Consider the following 13,058-nt stretch of genomic DNA (forward strand, 5'->3'; position numbering starts at 1 on the left):
TGAATTGTCATTTAATTTGGATGATCTTAATTATACAATACTTTTTCAGTTCTTCTTGGGTTCACACATTATTGTTATTGTTTAGATAGAAGATTCCATCCTAATTCGTAATTTTCTATTGCAAAGTCCTATTTACCCATCCTAAATTATTTTCACTGTTATTTTCTTCATGATGTGACTTATATTTATTGAGTGTCATGAATTGGCTAACTTTACACACTTTTAATTAAATACTAAATGATCAAACTAGATGTTGCCAGATAGAAAGAGAAATTGAGAAGAAAGTTTTTAAAAGGAATGCCTAACATTACCCTTTCCTATATATTTATATATTAAATCAGTAATTTTAAAGTAGGGATGAGTAAATGAAAGGTCATGAGATCGAGCCTCAGTAGAGAACGATATTGACACTTTGCACTTCAACATGCACTTCAACATGTTAAAAAGTATAGATGAACAGATATTACAATGTAATAGAGTATAGGGTGAATAGTACTTAAAATAAAAAAAAAAAAAAAAAAAAGGGATGAGTTTCTACTTGCCTTTTAGTGTTGGGCACTAAAGACCTGGCAGCTGTCAGAGTCCATTGGACTAAGTCATCTGATCTGTGTTATGTTGCAATAGTTACTTTGCGCGTGTTTTTGTATTCTACCAAAAGAGTAAGAAAATGAGGCAATTCAAGAAGATTTGATCTCTTGAAGTCAATTCAAAGGGTCAAAGTCAGATTTGAGAAGGAAGGATTAATGAATTTAAAACTCTTTAATCAAAATGGGTCATGTTTAATTTAGGTGTGAGACTACAACACAAGATAGATAGTTTATTATTTCTCAGCTTTAGTTAAGCATGACAATAATGAAATTGAGGTAGATTAAGGTTATTATATTCATTATTAAAGTACTTATATATTTTCATATTTTTATATAGACCTGTTATCTGTATATGAAGCCTAGGCTTTTTTTTTTTTTTTTTTTTAATTCTGTACAAATTAATAAAGCTTGCATTAATATAAATATTGCAAGTATATATATATGTGCGCGCGGGGGAGGCGATTTCAGTCCTAGGCGGCTTTTAGTCGGCCGACCGACTAACCAGCTGACTAGGCACTCTAGACGTCGAGTTGAGCATCTAACTTGACCGAGTTGGGTGTTTAACTCAACCGAGTTGGGTGTCCAACTCGACTAAGTGATTTTTTGTCTGCTCGACTACTTCTCTTCTATATTTGTCTAGTCATGTACTCAACTAACTATTTAACACATGCAGTTGACGAGCTTGAGGGATTATAACAATCTAACAACGTAACTTTTAGCCTTGGGTGGAAAAGTGAAGACGATATATTCGAATTACTCGGCCACCTAGGCGCTAGGCGTCCCTGAGCATCCCACTAGCGCCTAGCGCCTAGCGCCTTATGATCTACAACATTGGTTAAAAGAAATCTAAAGTTTTATGGATGACACATCCATAATAATTACAATTTATCTTACAAAATTTTAGAAAAAAAAATTAAAAAGAGAAACTAAAAGAAGAAAAAAAATCAAATGCGTATAAAAATGAAGAAAAAAAGAAAAGTTATGGTTTAATATTAACAAATAGTTTACTAACGAAGTTTCAAGTTGGTAGGACAATGAAACAACTTCATCCTTTGTACAGAGTCTAAGGTCTTGGTCTTGGTAAGGATGGTATACCAAGTGATATGGCTCAAAAGTTTCAAAAATAGTTATGAGAAACTCTAATATGGCCTTGAGATACTTTTAGACATTTTGTAAGTCAAAACTCAACATGAAAGGTTGGGAAAATGTATTTCGAAAAACTATCGTGTGCTAAACTAACAGAGTGAGAACAATATATAGTGGAAATGGCATTCAAAATGTAAACAATTCAAAATTTTCATTCTAATTTTACACTTGAGTCATTACTTGATGGTCAATGGTGATACTTCTCTATGCAATTATTATAGTGTTGTGAGGCTATTAGTAAGTATAGTCTCATATTTGTAAGATTAAGCTTATAAACTGTGTCAAGATAAGGTTGATGATTTGCAGAAATTCAATGCATCATTGTGAACTCCTACTGCCTACTTTCTGGTAGTTGATGCTTAGTACTCCTAATAGGGATATTGTACCTTCAGTACTTGAGAATTGGAATTTTAGTAGCTCTCTCAAGACTGGAGTATAGCAATCTTGTAGTAGGTATTATCTGAATGAAATTGAACTGAAAATTATTTAGAAAAATATGCTAAGTGATATAGATCGAGAAGAGCATAATTCTGTAATGATTTTATCTTGTTGATTTTTTATTGCCCTTACTGGCTGGTACTAGCATTGCATATGTGATATTTAGTAGTATTAGATCTTGAAATAGGTGCATCCGAATGCAATGAAACTTGTCAGCAACTCAGCGTAGGAAAAAAAAAAATTTAATTTGTGATATAATTTAGTAAATAAATGAATTCAAGAATTTTAGAGTTTTAATTCTTTACTATAGGAAATTTTGTTTAATTGTTCAGAACAATTTATTCTGATACTTCTCAATTACTCCATTTTTGCAACGGAAGTTAATGCTCTGAATAATATGGAATATTTTTTTTTCTTCTAGAAATTTTTAGCTAAAAGTTCAAACTAGGGTGCTAATGATTGAAAGTAATGATACTGGAATCTAATTTGAAGAAATTAATTCTTCAACTGGAATCTAATTTGAGTTAGAATTGAAAGTAATGATACTGGAGCATCAGCTATGAATAATTAAAGGTTGCCACAAAGGTTAGTATTGTGACAACTTATAATAGGAATGGGTATAAATACCCCTCATGGGGGCTCATTTGTAAATCATCCAAGAAAGAATCCAAGAGTTGGATCTTAGAGTGGAATCCAAGTGTGGAATCAAAGAGTGGAAATAATATTAGTTCCCTACGAAACTCAACTATTTCCACCATCTAAGGAGGTAAAATGGGTATAAATACTCCTCATGGAGCTCATTTGTAAACCATCCAAGAAAGAATCCAAGAGTTGGATGAAATCCAAGTGCAGAATAAAAAGTGGAAATAATACTAGTTCCCTACAAAACTCAAGTATTTCTACCATCCATTGAGGAGGTGGAATGGGTATAAATACCCCTCATGGGGGCTCATTTGTAAACCATCTAAGAAAGAATCCAAGTGTGGAATCCTAGGGTGGAATCCAAGTGTGGAATCAAAGAGTGGAATAATACTAGTTCCCTACAAAACTCAAGTATTTTCTTTAGCTTCTTGCTTAATTTATCTCCATGGCCATCTCATCACTTATTTTGCATACTTTCCGGGGGAGGAATGAGGTTGACTTAGCTATTTTATGGAAAATATAGCTAAGGTAGCACGTGACGTCGTTAGGGAAAAACGAGTCCGTGACAGTTGGTATCAGAGCCAGGTTCGAGATTGGGTTGCTAGTTCATTGAGATGGCTAACGTGGAGGATGTTCGTGTGGTTGACATGATCGAGGAACGAGGAGTGGAACCCGTTCCATGAGGGACCAGCAAGAAGCGGGATCAAAGCAAGGCAAAGGAGGTTGCCGCTTTGGAGCATCTCGTAGGGGACTTTGGGGAGAACCTTGAAAGGGTCGAGGAAAAACTCGAGAGGGTCGAGTTTAACTTTAAAACTCTCGAAGAACATGTCATTGAAGAAGTTGACAAGGTCAAATACGAGCACCTTGCCTTGGAGGATCGTTTCGAACAGTTTGAGGAGAAAGTTATGACCATTCGGTTAATCATGAAGACCTTGAAGGGGGAAAAGCCAGCTAATCATGAAGAGGCTAATTAGGAGGATTTAAATGATCGTTCGGTACGTAGGATCCATTCGGTTATGCCTCGTAGATGAAGTCATAGATCAAGACCTTTGCAACTCTAAAAAATTTGGGATAAATCTTAAGAGTCAGTTCATGAAAAAATCTCTAACGAACAAATTGTATCTATAGTAGAGGTTTTACAAGCTTAAGATGCCTTCAGTTAGATAATCTCATATCTGGCCAAGCTTGATGTTAAGATTGAAGATAAAGACAAGGCAATGACCTTGCAATGTTCATTGTCTCTTTCCTTTGAACATGTGGTGCTTACATACTAAAAAAGTCACGATTAAATTCAATGAGATCTTTGCAGGCTGGCTCAAAATCAACATAGGCAAAATGTTGGGGGAAGGCTCTGTTAAGAATTTATTGGTGCAACAAGATATTTTGAAAACCTTCAAAGGCGGAAATGTGATACTTCGTAATTTCAAAATAAAAACCTATTCTCTCTACAAAGATTTTTTTAAAATAAAATTATTATATTTTCAACTCTTTAGAAATGATCCCTTGATATAAAATTCAAAACAAATATTTTAAATAAAAATATTTATATGTAGACTTGTGATTTTATAAACCCTATAATTCCTATTCAAAACTTTTAGTCAAAAGTCTGTCTGAAATAAACCTGAGATCTTGTGTCATTTATTTTAAGCTTGGAGTTTAATCCAAGACAAACCTACTATATTTTCATAATAATTAAATTATATTTTAGCCTAAACTTGATCCCACTTTTATCTAAAATGAAGATTCAAAACTTAGAACCAAAATCCCCATTTTGTCCTCAGCCTAGCTGCTCACTTGAGCCTCCTAGGGTTTCGTGCACCCTATAAATACTATAGTAACTTGTTCTACTTAGAACCCCATTAGGGGATGCGCACACTTAATGAGATATTGTTGCGATGATGATCCTACCCCACTAGATGAGATATTGGATACCTCATATGGATATCTATATGTTATACTTGATCAACCATATGATTATTATATACTTATATCAATGATAGAATAAGTATTTTGAAAGGATTCTCTCTTATCTACTTATGAGGTGGTTTATGATTTATATATATGGTGTTGTGTTATGATGATTGCATGTGTAACTAAACATTTTCAAAATATACTATTTAATCGTTTTAAACTACAAAACCCGTATTTTCTAAATCTATAAAAATGTACTTATTTGTTTAAATATTCTTATGGTATATGTTTCATATTCTTAAAGTGTACCTTTTTTGGACTATTAAAATGTTTCCTTCAATCGTGTCTAGTGTTTTAAACTTTTGGGTGAGTGTGTGAGCACTCAAATGTTTAAGTGTGAAATCTATGATTTTGTATATAAAACCCCTTATTTGTAAAGTATAAAAATGTAATTATTTTACGAGGTAGAGTGGTTCTTAATTAGCATTTTTGTGCTAATCATTTGTTCTCTATGTTTTTAACTTAACCCTCTTTTCAGGTCAAGAGTGGTGTGTGTCTCGAGAGCACGAATTAGTGCTTGTATCTCCGGTTATGATCTCCTTGTTAGATTTGGTTCTTTTGGTTTAGATGTTCACCTTGTTGACACTTAGATTTTATCCTAGTTGGAGGGAATCTTAAGAGTATTTAGATGACTCTCCTTGTGAGTTTTGTTAGATTTTGGGGGATGTTATATTAGCATCCTATAAATACCGCATTAAATGCTTTGAAGATGGACTTTTTGCATTTTCCACACCTCTATATTTAGCTTGGGATTCTCTAACTCAGAATCAATGTTTCCCGAGCTCTAGAACTTTGAGCAATCATTGAGAGACCTCGGGGTCTTATACAAAAGCTCTAATCTACTATTCTACTACTTATACATATTTGTGGAAAACCGTATTTATCACATCAGTTGCTATTATTATGTAACCATTATATTTTGTAGTATAAAAGTCAAACCCCTGTGAGAATATGGGGACACGCTCTAAAACTTGTACTCAGACTCTGATGCAATACAACTTTGTTTACTTTTAAACATACCTAGTAACATTATTACGATCACCAAGCTAGCACACAACAAAGAATCTATGTTTATTAGAAAATGTTTGAGCGATGACCAACGTTGATTCGCTATTAATAATTGAATTATCAAGTTGTTATTGAGTACAAATGTGTCATTTAAAGCATATATACTACCTATAATCTCATAAAGCAGTTATATATATGTAACTCAGTTCGTTCTAACATAATCTTAAGTGCAACATTCTTCCATTGAAATTGCAGAAGCATTGTGAATCAGCCATGGGTGTGCAATGGACGAGAGTGATTCATTGACTTGAAGCATTGTTGGCCTTTGATTAGGCATGAACTTCACACAACTCTTCCCTATTTCAAGGAATTGTGAGATGGAATCATCATATCCTGCGTGTGTTAGCACTTCATCTATCTGGAGTGGACTAGTAGTTGTGTTGCTACCAAAAATGATATCAGTAGAGCAGCCCAATTCATAAGCTTCCTTTCTGGTTATAAGCTGAAGAAGCACAATTCCAAAGCAGTACACATCTTTAGTGTAAGGGCTGAAATTGTCTCCATATTCAACAGGATTAATCCAGCTAGAAGCGGTGTCGTTTGGATTCGTGACTGTTGCTTCCCAGAATTTCGATATTCTTGGCTCAAAGCTATGATCCAACAGAATGCATTTTGAGCAGAGGCCATTATGCACCACGTTTAAGTGACAAGTGTAGTGAAGCCACGACAGAGCTTTAGCTACACCAACTGCAATCTTCATCCTTAGAGGCCAAGACAAGGCTTTTGCCCTGTCTTCTGTGGAGTGTAGCCAGTCATGTAGGCTGCCATTGGGCATGTACTTGTAGACTAGAAGTTTTTCTTTTCCTTGGGAGCAAAAACCTATAAGGGGGACCAGATTTTGGTGGCGTAGTCTGCCCAAAGTCATGATCTCTGAGGCAAACTCCTCATCTAAATTCTCTGTCTCGTGGAGCCTTTTTATGGCAAGAAGCCATCCGTTTGGGGGTGTTGCTTTGTACACTTTGCCTAGAGTTCCACACCCAATAATATTGTCCTGGCTAAAATCGGATGTTGCATTTGCCATCTCCATAAAACTCATTCTGCTCACAAATTTCTCTAGCTTCGCAATCTGCTTCATAAATTAAATACAACCAATCATTGTTGCATCCCTACGCTTGGAATTATAACAAAAGGAAAATGTTTCCATCCCTACAAGAACTAACCATAAGGTCACAAGTTTAAATCCCAGTCTTCTTAGTTTGAGCCGGTCAGCTATGAGCCTATGAGTAACTTACCTTCTTGTGACCACAAAGGCACGAGTTTAAATCCCAGCCTTTTTGGTTTGAGCGGGTCAAGCCAGTCCGTTATGGAAAATTTAAATTCTTACCTGGTCTTGGTTGCCAGTATTTTCTTGCCCAGGACATACACTTGTGATGCCGTTCACCTTCATCACTTTGTTGCGAATAAGAATCTTGTTTATAGCTGCATAGGGAAATCCAAAGAGGGAAATATATAAAGCCAGCAGCACAAAGATGGCCCAACCTGTGGCGAAGCCACTGATGAAGAAATCTCGATAACTGTGGCCGCCTTTCGCGGCCTGTACTGGGCACGGCCCCAAGGGACGATCTCCGCAAAGTCCTTCATTATTTTCGTAACTCTTTGCTATAATGTTTCTAGAAAACGTTGGAACTGGCCCCGTCAACCTGTTGTTTGAAACATTGAACACCTTAATGCGATCCAACAAACCAAATTCAGGCGGAATTTGGCCTGTCAGCTGATTATGGTCTAACTTGAGAACATTTAGGTATGTGCAGTTTGCCAAACTAGCAGGAATCTCACCGGAGAATCGGTTTGAAGATAGATCCAACGTTGTAACTGTGCTGATGATGTTTCCTACATCGGAAGGTATGGTTCCTTATAGTTGGTTGCCTGAAAGATCCAAACCCGTTAAGCTTGAACATCTTTGAATGCCCAGAGGAAATGGCCCTCTAAGCCCCAAGTCAGAGAGTTCCATATTTAGCACTTTATTCTCATTGTCATTCCAGCAAACAACTCCCACGAAGCTGCAGATAAATCCTTCAGTATTGTTGGTAAAGTCCCAACTTTCAAGGTTACCCAGAGGATCCTCCAACGAGTCTTTTAACGATCTCAAGCAATCCATGTCATTCTGCAACGCATGGATTCCACCACAGTGAAGTGCAAGAAGCAGTACGTAAAGAAGAAGAACACATTTAACACCACAGGGATACATTATTATCAACTAATTTGAAGCTAAGGTTCATCATCTGATCTTCTTCCTCATAAAATATATATTTCATTTTCGGATGACCCAAATTCTGTAGTATTTCAATTGAATTGTTTCAGTAATTTGATTAAGTCAATAACGACTTAAAAAAAAAAAAATGAGTCAAGAACGCGTTTAATTTGTAAAAAGACAAGAGTCATCCCTATCATTGTCTATAGTATAGGACTCTTTCTTAGCAGAATACTTGGAGACTATAGCTTGTTGCAGCCTGCAGGCTGCCGCTGCTTTAAAATTTGGAGATATATATAGTCTATTCATATATTACAATTCTTCCACGTCACGAAATTACAATGTTAACCAACATTCTGGTTTACACTTAAGCTACTTTGTACCTGCAGGGATGTATATATATTTATCATATTATGTATCTTTAATTGTCATGTTTTGTGCCTTCAATTTGTTTACAGGTATAGAAACGGTTAACTATAGGTACAAAATGTGTTAACTGCAAACACATAATTTTTTAAGCTGGAAAATTATAATTTATGCCCCTCTATAATATGTCAATTATCAATATCACCCTTAAATTATTAGTGGTGTAAATGTTACTTATCAATTTTCAAAATAGCACATATATTGCCCAAAAAATAGCAGCCAGCTGCACTGCACGGTCGACGTTAGGCAAGCAAAAAACAGAATTCATAAACTCAGGCAACGACTTCCCTGAGTAAAGAATAAAAAGAATTTGAAGATGACACAATTTGTGACATCAAAAGTAACAAGAGTTGACTAGTAGGATAAGTTGTACCATGCGGCAGAAGTCTAAACACAACAAAGTTAGAGTTGAGAACTGATGTAGGTGAATTACGTCAGTAGTAGTGAGACTTCGGGAACTTTCAAGGAAACATATATATATATATATATATATATATATATATATATATATAGGATCGCGTTCGTACTGGCCGCACAGAAGAGAAATGCGGACGAATCACAGTGTGTCACGTGTCTGGAATGTAGTTGCACCTAACATTATAACTAGGTGCACGTAATGTTATAACTAGATGCACCTAAGTGCACCCAAGTGCATAAATGTTAACAAGGTAAATTACTTGCATTTGTAAGTGAAAATGAGTCCACACATGCAAGTAAAATGCATTACAAGTGCAAGTAAATTGTACACTGAGCATCAATACTAAGTGCACCTAATGTTATAACTAGGTGCAGATTGGTTGCACCCAGGTGCATGAATGTTAACAAAGTAAATTACTTGCACAAGTGCAAATAAAATGTATTACAGATGCAAGTAAAATGTATTACAGGTGCAAGTGAATTGTACACTGAGCATCAATATTAAGTGCACCTAATGTTATAACTAGGTGCACCTAATGTTATAACTAGATGCAGATTGGTTGCACCCAGGTGCATGAATGTTAACAAAGTAAATTACTTGCACAAGTGCAAATAAAATGTATTGCAGATGCTAGTAAAATGTATTACAGGTGCAAGTGAATTGTACACTGAGCATCAATATTAAGTGCACCTAATGCTATAACTAGGTGCACATAATGTTATAACTAGGTGCACCTAGGTGCATGAATATTAACAAGGTAAATTACTTGCATTTGTAAGTGAAAGTATTTGCGAAAATAGGTGCATGAATGCATTTGTAAGTGAAAGTATTTGCGAAAATAGGTGCATGAATATTAACAAGGTAAATTGTATTTGCGAAAATAGGTGCATGAATATTAACAAGGTAAATTACTTGCGCGAAAATAGGTGCATGAATATTAACAAGGTAAATTACTTGCACGAAAATAGGTGCATGAATATTAACAAGGTAAATTACTTGCATTTGTAAGTGAAAGTATTTGCGAAAATAGGTGCATGAATATTAACAAGGTAAATTACTTGCATTTGTAAGTGAAAGTATTTGCGAAAATAGGTGCATGAATATTAACAAGGTAAATTACTTGCACTTGTAAATGAAAATAAGTGCAAAAATATGTGTAAAAATAGGTGCACTTGTAAGTGAAACTAGGTGCACTTTTAAGTAAAACTAGGTGTACTTTTAAGTGAAACTAGGTGCACCAAAATTCTAGATATTTACGAAAATGCCACCACGTCATTTTTTTAAAATTGCATCTGATTCGTTGATCTAGCCACGTGGATGGCTGTGAAGCGTTCTCATTTCTTACCTGGGCGGCAGTTCGCATGGGAGTGCATCCCTATAATTGAATTATTATTTTAAAATGTAGGGAAGGTTAGAATGATGAAGCAATATTAAATAATAATTTAAGGTTATAAGTTCAAAATTTTGTCCCAAACTAAGGCAAATTATACCATGGACAGGGGTCTACCTTGCATTGTACAGTTTAAAAATAACCTTCAGATTTTATATCTTTATTTGACACATTTTGTACATGTAATTGACAGTTTATATATGTACCTGTAGCTATCATATTATATATCAACAATTATCAAGTTATTTGTTTACATGTACATAAACTGTTAACTGTATGTACAAAATGTGTTAACTGAATGTATTAGAATTAGTTCAAAAATTTTGAATATAGATTCAAAAATTGTGTTATACGGTTGAATATAGAGTTCTTTAATTGTAAATATAGAGTTATGAAATTGTAAATATAGAGTTCTGTAATTGTGAATATAATATAGATCAGAGTTCAAAAATTATGAATATATATAGAGTTCAAAAATTGTGAATATAGAATTCTGCAATTGTAAATATTGAGTTCTGTAATTTTGTATATTGAGATTTAAAATTGTGAATATAGAGTTCTAAAATTGTGAATATAGACCCCGGTCCATGGCATAACAACCCAACCACAATCCACATGCTCTAATCATAAGACCAAATTTTATAAAGAGAAAAGGAAACACGTTCAAATTGCCCATCGAATTGAATACAAAAATGCAATTAGGGCACTGAACTCAAAAAATGTGTAATTTTATAAAGAGAAAAGAAAAAGAGCAAATGTCAATTTTGGTCCCATGACTATTAGCAAAATGACAATTTTGGTCCACATGTTTAATTTCTACCAATTTTGGTCCACGACTATTGTTTTAGTACCAATTTTGGTCCGACGACTATTGTTTTAGTGCCAAAATTCATCGCGCGGGTCACCCATCAGTTTAAAACGTGCCAAAATCTAAAAATTTTAAAGGTATTTTGTCATTTTCAACTCAATATCCATATTCCATATTTGAGCATGAATAAAGAGATTTAAGCGCTAAGATCGATCACAATTCACAGTTTTTCTCCTCAAATTAAGGTAAAATGAGGGAAAAAACTGCGAATTTTGATTGATCTTAGGGCTTAAATCCATTTATTCATGCTCAAATTGGGATATTAAGTTGAAAATGACGAAAATACCCTTAACAATTTTAGATTTTTGCACGTTTTAAACGGATGGGTGACCAGCGCGATGAATTTTGGCACTAAAATAATAGTCGTGGATGAAAATTGGTACTAAAATAATAGTCGTGGGACTAAAATTGGTAGAAATTAAACATGTGGACCAAAATTGTCATTTTGCTAATAGTCGTGTGATACTGCTAAATACGGGAATACGAAGCTGAAGCAGGAAAATACGATCTCTTTTTACCAAAAGGACCAAAGCCAAAGACAATAAATAGATTAAATAAGAGTAAGAATGGGGATTAATAATAAAGGAATATGTTTATTTTAAGAAGATAATCCCTCCGTCCCATTTTATGTGTCCCGTTCGGTTAACGAGTCTTGACTGGAGTTATTTACAATTTAATTTTTTATAATATTAAGTTTATAATTAGTATGTAAAATTTATATATTTAGAAACTACATTAAAAGTATTATTAAACACACAAAAAAATTAAATTTAAAAATTATAAGAAAATGCTAATAAAAATAAGCACAGAAGAAAGAGTTGTCCTGGTTTGGACAAATGAATAGTAAGTATATATGACAGATTAAATGGGATAGGGGGAGTAATAAAATGATGAATATGCTTTATTTAATACTCCGCATAGGTGCCACCGTAGCGAGGTAACCGATTGAGGAGGGATCAACCTGCTAATTGGTATAATGAACATATTTGGGTACTTGAGAGATCTAATTGCACATTTGAATTCAATGGCTGATAATTGCTGCGCTAATTCTTAATTAATACTTTTATGTGCACAATTGATATATATCAAACTTCGCTCATATGATTTCATGTTGATTGGAAGCTAAGTACGTGTTTATTTGATTCCTTTGTATCATTTAGGTGAATTGGAGGCATTATTGGTTGCATCGTCATGTAAATTGGAGCTTAATTGGATGTGTATGTTTAATTTTGAAGTTATCTTGGCACAAAGACGTGTTCCGAGAGTCCTGACTCATGAGAGGTCAAGGAAGTGAAAAAGAGTTAGTTGGAAGTATTATGACATGACCTGAAGACCCAAAGGAATAAAGGAGATACAAAAATATGCATTTTGAAATTTGAAGTGAAGAACATGGGTCATGTTGGCATTCACGCCGTGACTGCTAGCTTGACTGCATTATGCTTTGCACTTTTTTCGGTCGGGCAATGTCTCGATATTTTGAGCATATCTCGAAGTAGGAGTGTCCAAATTAATGAGACAACTCAAATGGCACTGGAACGAAAACTCAAAGGGCTACAACTTTAATTTCATGAAGACCACAACGCCTAGTTCATCAGACCTCTACAAGGTGAAAAATGTACTAGAAACCATAACTACTGCACAGAGTGGGTGGTCACGGTGAACTCGATCGTGACTACATGCCCATAATTTGTTTTAAATGGTATTTTTAGCGCGAGTTGAGGGGTATAAATAGTCCTAGGCGCGAGTAGGTGGGTAATGTAATGATACATTTGTTACTATTTCAAATGAGTGATTATATGCTACCTTGTAATTATTAATTAATAGTCCAGATCAGACCTGAGAATAAAAATGGGATTAATTAAGTTGAGATCTGGAAAGGTATTGTATAAGAGAAATATGAAATCACTAATGTA

General features: G+C 34.6%; 1 pseudogene; it reads right to left on the bottom strand.

Annotated features, from left to right (window-relative positions):
• Nucleotides 1-6,015: 6,015 nt before the first annotated feature.
• Nucleotides 6,016-12,129, bottom strand: LOC116015816 (annotated as a pseudogene).
• Between the last annotated feature and the right edge of the window lie 929 nt (nucleotides 12,130-13,058).

The sequence above is a fragment of the Ipomoea triloba genome, chromosome 4 (genome assembly GCF_003576645.1).
Source record: "Ipomoea triloba cultivar NCNSP0323 chromosome 4, ASM357664v1".
NCBI lineage: Eukaryota > Viridiplantae > Streptophyta > Magnoliopsida > Solanales > Convolvulaceae > Ipomoea > Ipomoea triloba.